The following is a 14,528-nucleotide window of genomic DNA, read 5'->3' on the forward strand; positions in this document are numbered from 1 at the left end:
GTAAGGGTGACTCTTTCTGGTAGCCACGGTGCTGCAGGCAATGGGTACGGCAAGAGCAGGCCTTGTTCCTCAGAAGTAGTGGCAGAGGAAAAAACATCCTGAAAGGGGAAAAAACCTCCAAAAAGATAGAGTCCTGCAACAGGAACAAAAAGAATAGGTATCAGCAGGAGCGAATACAGGAAAATACACTGGAACCGACGAGAACCAGCACAGGAATACAAGGAAGCAGGAGCGAAGACACCATCCAAACATAAAGTGTTGCAGCGCAAGGAGAGAAAGAATCACAGCCCTTAAATACCAACAAACAGGAAACGACCAACAGGAAGTAAAAGGACACCATCTTAGATAGGGAAAAGCACATAGAACAGAATGGACTAGGAACCATAGAAAGTAGGGAACAAGGAATGCTGAGAAGGGATGGGTAATATGGGAAGGGGGTAAAAACATAAAGGAAGGCACAACCAGATGTCCAGAAAAAAAGAAGAAAAGAACAGGTGAGTGGGGGGGGTCAGACCTGCCTAGACACGCGGTGCGCTAAAAAAGAACGAGGCCCAATGGCCAATTTGGGGCCTCGTAAGGTACAGAGCAGGCTGGGGCGCTGCGCATCTTAAGACCGCGTGCTGCGGCCCGAGCCGAATGTTCGGCTCGTGCCGCGCGCAGTGGCATGACAAAGAGAGGGGTAGCACTGATGAGCCATTCAATAGTAGGCTGCAAGTTGCCAGTAGAAAACGTTCCGTCTAATGGGCCTCTATGACCACTTACAAGGAACAGCTGCATTTCTGAACTCAGGGACTATTTTTACATAACAAGAAAATAGGCCTTTAGGAGGAAAGCCCCCATGTCTTGGCACAATAAGGCTTGTAGGACTGCCAGGGCCACCCTCATGTTAGCTATACGGTCACAGAACAAGTGAGAAATAAGACAGATGAGAATAGCATTTAAGAGGTGCATTAGTGAAGCAAAAAAAGACTGGGATAGGAGATTGTGGGAAGGACTACTTAAAGCAGCCAAATAATGTGATCAGTGACCCTTTTAGAATCTGCTAGAAACAGGGTCAAAGGAGGGCCATTGTCCGGTAGAGGTGAATGTCCCAGGTGATTCCTGTGTTGCTCACTTCTCAAGATTGTATGTCCCCAGTAATAATGAGGGCACTGATGTATTGTCGAGGGTGCAAGGAGATATAGTAGGGGGGTGTATCGAAGAGTCATAAATGAAAATTGTGTCAATGCTGCCACTCGAGAAGTCACAAATGTAAGTTTCTCCAATAACATTGTCTGAGGTAAGACGGGCAGTGATGAAGATAGTTTCTAACAAAGCCCCTGATCTTTACAAGATCCCTCGAACCCTGGATAAGGGGTAGGTGGAGGTTTGGGGCCTTATTTCCTAATTCTATTTAATTCAATATTACTATGGGCTCCTTTACAAGGAACATGGACAGGGAAGAGATAGTGCCAATTTACAAGAAAGGTTCTCTCACCGGCCCATGCAACTACTGCTCAATAAGTCTTATTGATTGGTCCCAAAAGCTATTTAGTAGAGTCATACTGGAGTGGTTTTCAATTTGGGTAGAGGGATTTTATCCCCCCTCCAGGAGGGGTGTAGGGAATGCACCAGCATGGTAGACCAAATTTTTAGACTCTAGTTCCTTTTTGAAATGTTGTAACTTTGGGAGGTGATCACCAATTTGTTGCCTTTGTTTACTTACGTTCGCCTTTTGACCTAGTTCCAAGTGATACAATCTGGTGTGCTCTGGCAGACATGAGGGTCCCTGGTGACCTCCTGGCTGTCATAATTAAACATGAGAAATAATGAGTTCACTGTTCCAGAAGGTGCAGGGTATTCAAACCCCTCTCACAGGCACACACTCAGTCAGAAGCAATAACCCTCATGCATCATCATCGGGCTCTGCTCCACGTCAGACTGGCACTGCAATGTCTAACGGGGTTCTACATGGGACCATCTAGCCATTACAAATTGTTTGTGTCTCTGTACCAATTACCAACAAGTAGCAACAGCTGGTTAGATACAAAGTAAAAATCAAAATTGGCTTGGGTGCCTCCTCAATGTAAGAGGATATTTAAAATGGGAGCTAGGACCCGGTCAAGGTTAAAAACACAGGAAAAGTGAAGGGTAAATAATGACTTTACATTCTCCAAGGGTAAAGTACAATGACTTTAACCTCTCCAAAAAGTCAACATGTTTCGTGCCTAAAAATTGTCCCAAAAATATCCACCAGCACTTCATCAGGACTAGAACAATTATCTTTCTCAAGAACAACAAATATATGAATACAATTTGTTCATTCTAAAAGGAAGAAGGGAGTAGAGAGAGTTTTTACTAACTACAGGTCTGTGTTTACTAGCACAAAACTACTGGTGACTGGCCATGGTCAGAAAAAGAACTACTTCCAAAAAGGACATATGTAAGAAATAATTCAGGAAATTGGTACGCCGTAATAATCAACAGCGTGTCCTAGTACGCTGTGGCAATCATCAGCACGATGCATTCCCCGGCCGCGTTCTCGTACTTCGTATATCGGGAGAACGTGCACAGGACCAGTCAATCTCCCAGTCCCCCTTTCTTTTTTCATGTCATAATAAAACTCCACAGCTACAATTATGCTCAGGTCCATTGTGGAAAGCTGGGAGAGTTGACTGATGTCTTCCCTGTTAGTAGAGGTGTAAGGCAGTGGTGCGTTTTGGCTCCAACGCTTTTCACTTTATATGCTGATGATTCAATAACATTTCTGAATAATTGTGATGGAGACACACCCTGTCTGGCCAACATTAATGTTCCGGCCCTGATGTTCGCAGACAACACCCTACTGTTATAAAAAAAAAACCATGGGGCTACAGAAGATCTTGGACCACTTTACAAATGTATGTGTCTAGAGGGGACTTGAAATAAATGTAGCCAAAACGAAATACGTGGTTCTAAATCTCTGTCTGAGCATGAGATCAAAGCCAAAGTTGTAGGAGATCCATTTGGAACAAGTTCAGATTTTTGACTATTTGGGTTTGACCCTAACAGAACATCTTGATTGGAGCCACCACATAGCCAAGTGTAAGTTTAGGCTGATGCAGAATGTAGGGTTCCTGACCAGAGTGTTGAATAGGTCTTGCTTTCATCCTATAGCACCAGTGATTCAGATTTATAAGCAACAGCTGCTTGGTTCATCTCTTTGTGGAGCAGAGCTGTGGGGCCATAATTATATAGGTACATTGCAAACTGTGGAAAATTGTTTTTTGCATCAGTTGGTAGGGTTACCAACTAGTACCCTATTGATTCCTATTAGGATGGACATGGATGTCAGGTCATTCTCGGAGGTTGCAGGTGTTCAGCCCCTGTTCTGGAATCGCATCTGGTCAACTGAAGAGCTTGTGAACCTCCCTTAGCGAAGAAGTTGTATTTACAATTTAGGTATGACACTGTTCCGCTTGCATCTTTCACTGCAAGTTGGGGGCACCTGTCTGCAAAGGGAGATTCTTTCTGCCCAATGTGTAGCCTAAATGAGGAGATGGATGGGCATATCCTTTTTTTCTGTTCTGTTCTACCATTTAGGAAGTTGGAGATGGCTCATACCAATCTGCTGAAATCTTGGGGTGGATAATTTACCGTGGCATTGCGAATTGTGAAAACGGACACAACTCAAACTATAGTGTTTGCTGTGTCGTGTTATTTATTAATGATGTGGAGAACCCGGGAGAGTGTGTGCTTAAGTTAAAGCTTTCTTGACTATTTGGCTTTGCAAGACTGAGGACTTTTCCACAATTTTACACTTTGAGGTTATTTTTTTGTGATTGAAGAAATATGCATTATTTTGCTATGTATGTTGCTATAATTTTATTCCATCTTATATTGGGTGATCAATCTCTGCCTGTGCTTGTTAAGTATGCATTTTGCATATTTGCATATTTGCATATTTGATGGTTTTTAGCTCTTAGGACTTTTTTGTTGGGATTGTTTTTATGTGTTTTAACCGAGATGTCTCTTAATTTAGCTTCATTTTATATACTGTATATTTTTATTTGTTTTTATTTTTTAAATTAATGTTTTATATTTTTGCTTTTATGGTAACTTGCAGAAAAAAGTATTTGATTGATTGATATGCTATTTGATGATGGTGAAGGGGGGTTATGTCATGGATGGTTGCATTTATGATTGTGCATGTAAACACTGGGGTGTTTTTTATGGTGTACACCAAGACTACGGCCCTCATTACAACCCTGGCGGTAAATCCCGCTTTCTGCCGTGCTGAAGACCGCCAACATACTGTTGCGGTGGCGGAATTCCGCTACAGGTATTACGACCCACATCTCAGAATCTGCCACAATTCAAACACCCACGCAAGTCCGCCACACCAAAGGTCAGTGATAAACTGGCCATACCAAAACCTACACCGTCACGCCAACAAGAATACGCCCTCACTATCACGACCCACGAATCAACGTGGCGGTCTTTCAACCGCTGTAATCCATTGGTGGTACACACTGCCGCGCTCAAAATACACACACACTTACAAAACAAAACTACATTGGACAATTCAAAATACACACACCTGATACACATACACACACCACACCAACATATCCACAATACTATAAAACACACACCCACATTACCCACAAACCCGTACGGCTATTTTTTGGGAAGAAGCCCAGAGAGGAGAGATTAGCAAACACAACACCAGCATCCACAGGCACACAACACTATCACCCATACAACATCCATGCACCTCAAACAACACACACCAACACATCCCCCCCCACATCACAACAGACAGCACCTCACACATCACCCACACCACATCATGGCACCTCAAAGACACCCCAGGTTTTCTGAGGAGGAGCTCAGAGTCATGGTGGAGGAAATCATCCAGGTAGAGCCACAACTTTTCAGATCACAGGTGCAGCACACCTCCATTGCTAGGAAGATGGAACTATGGTGGAGAATCGTTGACAGGCTCAACGCAGTGGGACAGCATCCAAGAACACAGGATGACATCAGGAAGAGGTGGAATGACCTACGGGGGAAGGTACGTTCCGTGGTATCCAGACACCAAATTCCTGTACAGAGGACTTGCGGTGGACCCCCATCTCCTCCCCCGCAACTAACAACATGGGAGGAGCAAGTCTTGGCAATACTGCATCCTGAGGGCCTCGCAGGAGTAGCATGCGGACTGGACTCTGGTAAGTCATATCTTTATTACCATATCACCCACCACCCCACCTGCATCCCATCACATACCCCCACCCTTACTCTCACTCCCATCACTCCATCATCTCACATGTGTCCCACTATCACAACCCACACATCTCAATACCAAGGCCCTGCATGCAACACCTATGCATGGACCACCGTCACCAAAGCATGTCCAGTACTGATACCCACACAGACCCCAAACCAACTATCACAAAAGGGCAAACACAATGATGCAAGCACAGAAATAGAGGGTACCTCACCCAATGCAAAAGATGGCACACACAGATACTAAAACTATGCATTTACACCCCAACAGGACCCATACCCAACGTCACCAGACAGGAGGTGCCAGATATATCCAGTCCCCCCACAGAAGAGGCCCACAGTGATGACAGCAGCTCTGCATGCCCGGATCAAGATGACCAGCCCGGCCCATCAGGGACCTCTAGAGAGTCGGTTCCTCTGCCACTGTCACAAACCACCACATACCCTCCCCCCTCAGGAAACACCAGCACAGCACCCACCCAGCGGGCCCATCCCTCTGTCCCCAGGACACGTCAAGCAGCAGTGTGTCCAACACTACAGGAAACCCAGGCAAACCCACCAACCCAAGAAATTCAGGGACCTGGGGTCAGTGGCAGTGGGCACACGGTTCAGGGGACAGAGGCACAGGATAACAGGGAAGCTGGGAGGACTGTTGTGCGACAGGGGGAGGACAGGCCCAGGGAAGCGACACTCCACGAGGCACTCTCCAACATTATGGGAGCATACCACCATTCCCAGGAGGCCATGGGCACGGTACTGGCCAAGTTTCAAGAGACCCAGCGGCTGCAGGAGGAACACTACCCGGGGATCAGGGAGGACATGAAGTCCATCAACAACAACCTGGTCACCATTGCAGGGGTGCTGGCAGACCTTGTCAACACCATGAGGGACACAGTGGGACACAAACGGGCCCCTGACACTAGCCTGGATGATGAACAGCCCTCTACCTCTGACGACGCTAGTGGACAGGAGGCACCCCCACAGGACCAACAGGCCACCAGCACTCCGACCCCTGCAGAAAGAGAACCACCCCGCAAACGGTCCCTGAGATTCAGGAATAAGACAGAGAACATTGCCAAGACCCCCGCCAGGAAATAAGACCTTCATGAATGTCACCCTTCTGTCCCACTTTGTCACCCTGTCCACCTTAAACTGCCATTGCTCCCCATCCTATGCCCCATTGGACAATGCACCTGTGAGACCAAATGACTGGACTCTGCCATGGACATTCCTCCACCATCACCCCAGCCCATTTCACACACACCCTCCACTCATTAGCACTGAAATAAACACTCTTGAATCACCAAACAATCTGGAGTCAGTCAGTGTTTTTACAAATGTGTAATTGCAACATCTCTGAAATATAGCAATGTCAATGTACTTGTTCGCATACCATTGTTACACAGCTGTAGGCCAGGAGTAAACATAGCAGAGGGCACAAATTGGGATCCAGATCTGTGAAATGGAAAGGCAAAGTGACAAGTCAGGGTCCATACACAGAGGTAAAAAGGCAGACTTATGCTAGGTCCTACAGTAGTATGGGATGTGGGAAGCAGTTCCATCCTCTTACCTGTGTCTCACTGGAAGTATTGCATGATGATTTAGTTTCAGTTGTCTACATCTTCTTCTTCTGCCTCCTCTTCTTCACCGTCCATAGGCTCCACAGCTGCCACAAGACCACCATCAGGCCCATCCTCCTGCAGAAAAGGCACCCAGCGTCACAAAGCCAGGTTGCGCAACATACAGCAGGCCACGATGATCTGGCACACCTTCTTCAGTGAGTAGTATAGGGATCCACCTGTCAGATGGAACACCGGAATCTGGCCTTCAGGAGGCCAAAGGTGCACTCCATTATCCTCCTAGTTCACCCATGTGCCTCATTGTAGCTTTCCTCTGCCCTTGTCCTGGGATTCCTCACTGGGGTCAGTAGCCATGACAGGTTGGGGTAACCAGAGTCACCTACAAATTTCGAGGGACAACAATTAGACATCCTACAAACATTAGGGAATCTCCCATACCCAGACAGCATATTAAACTGTGTTGGGACTTTACGCTCACCTACTAGTCACATACGGTGCCTCTGGAGTTGCCCCATCACATAAGGGCTGCTCCTATTCTTCAAAATGTAAGCGTCATATACTGAGCCAGGATACTTGGCATTCACATGGGAGATGTACTGGTCTGGCAAACACACCATCTGCACATTCATTGAATGGTAGCTTTTGCGGTTTCTGTACACTTGTTCGTTCCTGCGGTGGGGGGGGACAAATGCCACATGTATACCATCAGTGGCACCAATGATGTTGGGGATATGCCCCAGGGCATAGAAGTCACCTTTCACTGTGGGCACATCCTCCACCTGGGGGAAAACGATGTAGCTGCGTAAGTGTTTCAGCAGGGCAGACAACACTCTGGACAACACGTTAGAGAACATTGGCTGTGACATCTCTGATGCCATGGCTACTGTTGTTTGAAAAGGACCCCTAGCCAGGAAATGGAGTACTGACAGGACCTGCACTAGAGGGGGTATTCCTGTGGGATGGTGGATAGCTGACATCAGCTCAGGCTTCAACTGGGTACACAGTTCCTGGATTGTTGCACAATCAAGTCTGTAAGTGATAATTATGTGTCTGTCTTCCATTGTCGACAGGTCCACCAGGGGTCTGTACACTGGAGGATGCCGCCATCTCATCACCTGCCCCAGCAGACGTGCCTTATGGAGGAGAACGGTGAGCAGAGGGTCATGCAACACATAGGTTTCACAAGGCTGTTTAGCGCAAACGTTAAAATTTCTCTAGGTGCCTTTGTCTGTCCGTATTCATGACTTAAATAGGTGGGACGAAGTTATTTGGCCTGCCATGTGGCCCCCTGAAATGGAGGCTGCCTGACCTGAAAGGTGGGAGAAGGGGAAATGAGGTAACTGCTCTGGCGTTGTGCACCGTTGTGGTAGGCGGTAGAAGACCGCGGCACAGTTCAGCATTGGTTATTATTGGGCCCTATAGGTTCCAGGAGCCAATGATGATGTACGCCAGCGGTGACGGTGCGCACCGCCGCGGATGTGACCGCCATTTTCTATCAGTTCCCTCACTTGATACCTGACCTTCAACAGGAGAGGACCTACACTGCTAGTGCTGCTGTGACCTGTGTCTGGAAGCCAAAATGGCTACAGTGCCTGGGGAAAGGGCCCCTGCCTTCACTGGGGAGGAGGTGGAGAAACTGGTGTATGGGGTCCTCCCCCAGTACACGCAACTGTACGGTCTTCCAGACAAACAGGTGAGTCAACTGTGTGCATGGTGGATGGCACATGATTGTATGGAGTGTCGTGGATGGAAGAGACGGGGGAACAGGCCAGCATGTGAGGATGGTGTGTGTATGTATGTCTGGGCCATGGTGGGAGGTTTGTGGGCAGTGTGTGAGAAGAACTGTACGGGAGAGTGGGGGAGGTGGGCTGTGGGTTCCCCTAGGCCAGGGCAGACGTGCAAAGGTAAATCCATTGATTTGCAGCCTCATTCCCTGTACAACCCCAAAGGTGGAATTTGCCGTTGACAACTAATCAGGCTCCTATTGCTTCCAGCTGTGCAGAAAATGGTTCTCGACAGAGTAGCCTATGGGCATGTGCTTTTACACTGCCCTGTCAGTGTATGGCTTAGTCCATAGGGCTGCTCCCTGTGTGTTGTGCCCGCCAACGGTAGTGGTGTTACATGCATTGACCATGTGTCCCCTCTGTCCCTCCCTTTTGTTTTGTCACCCTGTCCTTGCGTGCATTAGCATCATCTGGCAGAGGAGCAGTGGCACCGGAGCAGGAGGGAGCTGTATCCCACATGGCCCTGGAGGGTGCAGTAACGGAGTCAGAAGGCACCAGTGGGACAGAAGGCGAGGGGAGCTCCACGACGGAGACAGGAGCAGACACCAGCGACAGTGACTCCTCCTCTGATGGGAGCTCCCTTGCAGTGGCGGGCACCTCTGTGCCCACCTCATCAACAGGTACAGCCGCCACCCACCTACCAGCACCTCCCTCCCACCAGCCCCTCATCGAGTTTCCTGTGCCCGCTCACCCAGGAGGATGGACATCTCCTTCGACCCAGGCACCTCAGCCCCTGCTGCCCTCAGTGAGGAGGCTATTGACCTCCTGAGATCCCTCACAGTTGGGCAATCTACCATTTTGAATGCCATCCAGGCTGTTGAGAGGCATTTGCAGCAAACAAATGCATACCTGGATGGCATTCATTCTGGCCAGGTGGCCAAACAGAGAGCATTTCAGGCTCTGGCCTCAGCACTGATGGCAGCCATTGTCCCTGTGTCCAGCCTCCCCCTCCAACATCCTCCACCCAGACCCAATCCGCTGTACCTCAGCCTATCCCAAGAACACCATCAGACCAGCTTGCACACTCATCAACACACAAGAGTGGATATGGCAAACATAAGCACCACACATCCCACCGGCACTCACACAAGCACTATCCCCATGCAGACACACCAACATCCACTGCCTCCACTGTGTCCCCCTCATCCACGTCCGCCTCCTCCCACCTTGTCTCGTCCCCACTCACACCTGCATGCACTACATCTTCATCCACTACCTCCATCACCAGCACGCCCATCACCACACACCGCTCACATGCACTCACCACCCCCACTACCATTCACACATCCCCTGCGCCCTCTCCCAGTGTGTCTGTGAGCCCTCCTCCCATACTACACAAACGCAGGCACACACCCACCCAACAGCCATCCACCTCGCAGCAGCCTCCGGCCCATGCACTTTCACCCAATTTCACCAAACGTACACCTCCTACAACCATTACCTCTTCCTCCACTCCCAAACCCCCTCCATCTTCCCATCCCAGTGTGTCTAACAAACCTTTCCTGTCTAACGTTGACCTCCTCCCTACACCTCCACCCGTCCTTCCCTTAGGGCCAGGCTGTCCAGGTCCCAGCCCAGCACCTCAGCCACCAAATCCTCCAGCACAGTGGTCTCAGCAAGTCCGGTCTCATCGCGGGCACCACCCATCAGGGCTGCAAGTGTGCCACCTAGCAAGGCCAAGGAGCAAGCCATTCCGCCACCTGCCAAGGTGAAGAAGGTGCCCACATGCCGGAGGGAGAAGCCGCACCTACCAGCAAGCAAGGGCTCCTCCAAGCCAAAAGGGTACAGTGGCAAGGCACCAGCAGTGACATCAAAGGTGGGGAAGGGACACAAGCCAAAGAGCAGGTCAGGACAGGGCACGGTGGCTCCGGATGAGGGACCAGAGTCACCCCTTCTGTCAACCACAACATCAACCTGTATGGCGGTGGACACCGCCACGTGCACCGCCACCAGCACCGCCACCTGCATGTCTGCTGCCTCAGCAACATTCCCCAGCATCATCCCCAGTGGGCAGCCATCTGAGGCTGCAGGAGACATCCTGCTGTGTCCCTCAACAGGTGCAGACACACGCACCACCACCAGCACCTCCGCCACAGACACCGCCCCAAGCACCGCCACCAGCCCAGCGACGTGGTCAGACAGTGCCACCACAGCTGACATGGCAATCATCCCCAGTGGGCAGCCGTCCGAGTCTGCAGGAGACGTCCTGGACCCTGCCCAGCGTACATGAGGCATGACTCACAGCCAGCACTGTTTGTACCTGCAGGTGGCAGGCGAAGTCACAGCAGGGTGGAGTGTGCCTCTGCCTCCATGGAGTATCATGCTACTTGTTCCCAGGCAATCTCGTGACACACACACCCAGGTGAGGGAATGGGACCTGCCACACTGCATGTGAAGCACTCTGGGCACAATGCCCCCTCCAGAACCAGTGGAGATTCACATTCACTACCTCAGTCCTTGTCAGGATGAAGCACTCTGGGCACAATGCCCCCTCCAGAACCAGTGGAGATTCACATCCACTACCTCAGTCCTTGTCAGGATGAAGCACTCTGGGCACAATGCCCCCTCCAGAACCAGTGGAGAACAGCATCCACTTGTGATACTGTGGCTTTGCACTTCCCAGGATAAAGTAGTAGGCAAACCACCCACTGGAGAGACTTTAGAGAATGTGGCTTTGCACTACCCAGGATAAAGCAGTGGGCAACCCACCCACTGGAGAGACTTGAGAGACTGTGGCTTTGTACTCCCCAGGACCAATGGAGCCCCCTAGTGGAGCAGTGGTGTCGCCTGTTCATCCGGCTGAGGTGCCCCCCTCACCTTCCCCCTCCCCCTGAGTTGCCTGTTTATTTTCCATCTGATGCCCCTGCAGTGTTCTCTCCGTTTTGAGTCAGGTATCTTGTGTGGGCTTCACTCATACATTTTGGGACACTGATCCACGGACAATGATTTAATTAATATCCGGACTTGTGTAGTTGGTGTACATATTTGTATATACTGCTTTTTTAATTTGGCATATCTGATATTTAATTGATTACACTTGTTACAATCATTTCCTTTTGTCCTTGCGTTCTTCCAGGGGGTGACGGAGTGTATATGTAATGTTGCTGCATGTATTTGTGTGTATGGGGTTGTGGGTGAGGGTGGGGGTGTTGCATGTTGCATGTTTGTGTGTCACTCTCATTTCCCTCTCTCCCTTCCCTCTGTGCTAGGTGCAGTACTCACCGTGGTCATCGCCGGCGTCTTTCCTGCTCCTGATACAAGAGGAGGTAGACCAGCATGGGCAGGACCTGTAGTTCGGGCTCCATGGTGTCCTAGTTGTTCCTTGAGTGTGGAAAGGTGAGTGGTTTCTGTTCCAAGTCCTGTTTCCGCCGTACTTTTGATGGCATTGGCACCGCCGCGGAAAAGGTGGCGGATAGGCGGTTACTGCCTCGGTGTTCGTTTCTACCACCATGGCGGTCGGAGTGTTAAAGTGGTTGTCTATGTTGACGGTTTCCGCCTTAGTCGTGATTCCATTTTTTTTTTCCACTGGCCTGCTGGTGGCGGTTTTACCACTGCTTTAACACCGACCACCAGGGTTGTAATGAGGGCCTATATTTCTCAATTCAGAAACAGGGTAAACTTTAGGGCTTGAGATATAATGTACAGATCCAGTATACAAATACAAATCATGGTGTTCCCTTTACAGTACATTACAGCGTGGAAAGAGAATACAATTGATATGTCTATTTTACAGGGTTGATACAACTGAGTTGTGTGAGAAATAATCTGCATTAGCTGACCACAATTTAATGTAAGACTTTTTATATTTCTTTACTTAATTTACATATATGAATTTGCAAGCCAGGCAGATTTATTTTCCCTAAGATTTTCTACCATGAAACAAATGGGTATTTATGAGATAGAAATTCATAACAGCCAGTTTGGTAGGGTTATTTAGTTCCAGAGAACAATTCCCTGGAAGAGTATGCCTTCTGATTCTGTATACATGTGTTAACCATTTGTTAGAACTGACCATATGTCACCCTCACAGTTCATTTTAGCATTCACAGATGGTAAAGGATCGTCTTCCTTAAATCTGATGGGCCAAAGGTAATGCACAAAGCATTTACTACTGTAACTGGGAAAAGCCTTAGTGCTACCTTAAAAGCATTTTGGTTTATTCCCTACCGTGTACATTGCAGAGTGTGCAGTATGCCGACATTACAGCACCAAACCCACTAAAAGTGATTACATCAATGATACCTCACATAACAGGCTCATTTAAAATGTTACTCTTAGATGTTGTTGATAAAACTGGCAAGTGCAACTATTGCATGTAGCTAAGATGAGATTTTGAGTGATGAAATGGTATCCTATCAGTCCTGAACTAACAGAAGCCACAAAGTTGTTTTCTAAACAGGCATCAAAGAAGTAGGAGTGTGTCACCACTGCACACCAGCCTGCTCCCCTAGCAATTGGCAAACAAGTGTACATCTGCAATTTTATTCAAATTCAATGGGCCCTTGTCAGTGACAACAAGCACTCTCCCGGTGGTCAAAGTGGACGTCAGGAAGCTATGGATGAACCTATTGAATGTTTGCTTGGACCATGCCGTACATCAGACACCTCCACAGACAGAAAAGGAAAGAAATGGAGGGGAACAGGGTTCAACTGTAAAAACCCTTGTTCCAACACGGAAGTGGAGCAGTTACCTGACTCTGCAAATGGACAAATATGTTGCTGCTTACCTTGCACTTTTACAATCACTCATGCCTAAGATCATGTTAAAATATCACTCGCCTGCGGAGATAAATAGTTACGCATAGCAATGTATCTCATAGTATTCATGCTAGTTTATCAGACAATAGGTGGTATCCACACATGTCAGAAATAGGACTAGAAGGTACCAATGTATCATGCTTTCTTTGCTCATTGATACCCGACACCACAGTGTCAGATAGATTGCACTCAAATAGAGAAGTACCCTGGGAACAGCCTTATGCCTCTTACACATCTACCTTTGTAGGAGTAAGGCCCAAATTCACTCAACACATGTTCATGTAGTACATTTTAGGGTTAGCACCACAATGTATGACTCACTAGTAGAAATATGACATATCCTCACAGATATGTAGGACATTGAGGATGAAATAAGACAAATGAAGATAGGTCAATACAAGGCCAAAGAATAGATAGCAGCAGTTCTAGACTTAGGCCCTCATTACAACCCTGGCGGTCTTGGACCGCCAGGGTTGTTGAGGCAGATTTCACCACCAGCAGGCTGGCGGTGAAATCCCTAGTATTACTACCGCGACGAAAGCCCAGCGTTCGCACCGCCGGAACCGGCGGTTTACCGCCACTTCAGTCCCGGCGGTTTTAATCTGCTAGGGCAGCGCTGCCCAGGGGATTACGAGTCCCCCTACCGCCAGCCTTTTCCTGGCGGTTTGAACCGGCGGTACGGGGAGTCGCGGGGCCCCTGGGGGCCCCTGCACTGCCCATGCCACTGGCATGGGCAGTGCAGGATACCCCTGACACGGCCCCGTGCAGCTTTTCACTGTCTGCTAAGCAGACAGTGAAAAGTGCGACGGGTGCAACTGCACCCGTCGCACAGCCGCAACACCACCGGCTCCAAATGGAGCCGGATCCTGTGTTGCAGCCGTGATCCCCGCTGGGCCAGAGGGCGAAAATCAGGTTTCCGCCCGCCGGCCCAGCGGGGATCTCAAAATGACCGCAGCGGGTGTGCAGCTGCATTGGCGGCCGCCTGGCAGTCAGATCTTGGTGGGCGGCTTCAGACGCCCGCCAAGGTCGTAATGAGGGCCTTAGTGCCTCATTACAAGTTTGGAGGTTGGACCTCCAGACCGTTATGTTGGCCGTCCCTAAAAGACCACCCTATTACAGATAATAGAGGCTGAACCACCAACTGCCAACCAAGTAAGGT

Source organism: Pleurodeles waltl, chromosome 3_1 (assembly GCF_031143425.1).
Source record: "Pleurodeles waltl isolate 20211129_DDA chromosome 3_1, aPleWal1.hap1.20221129, whole genome shotgun sequence".
Taxonomy (NCBI): Eukaryota; Metazoa; Chordata; class Amphibia; order Caudata; family Salamandridae; genus Pleurodeles; species Pleurodeles waltl.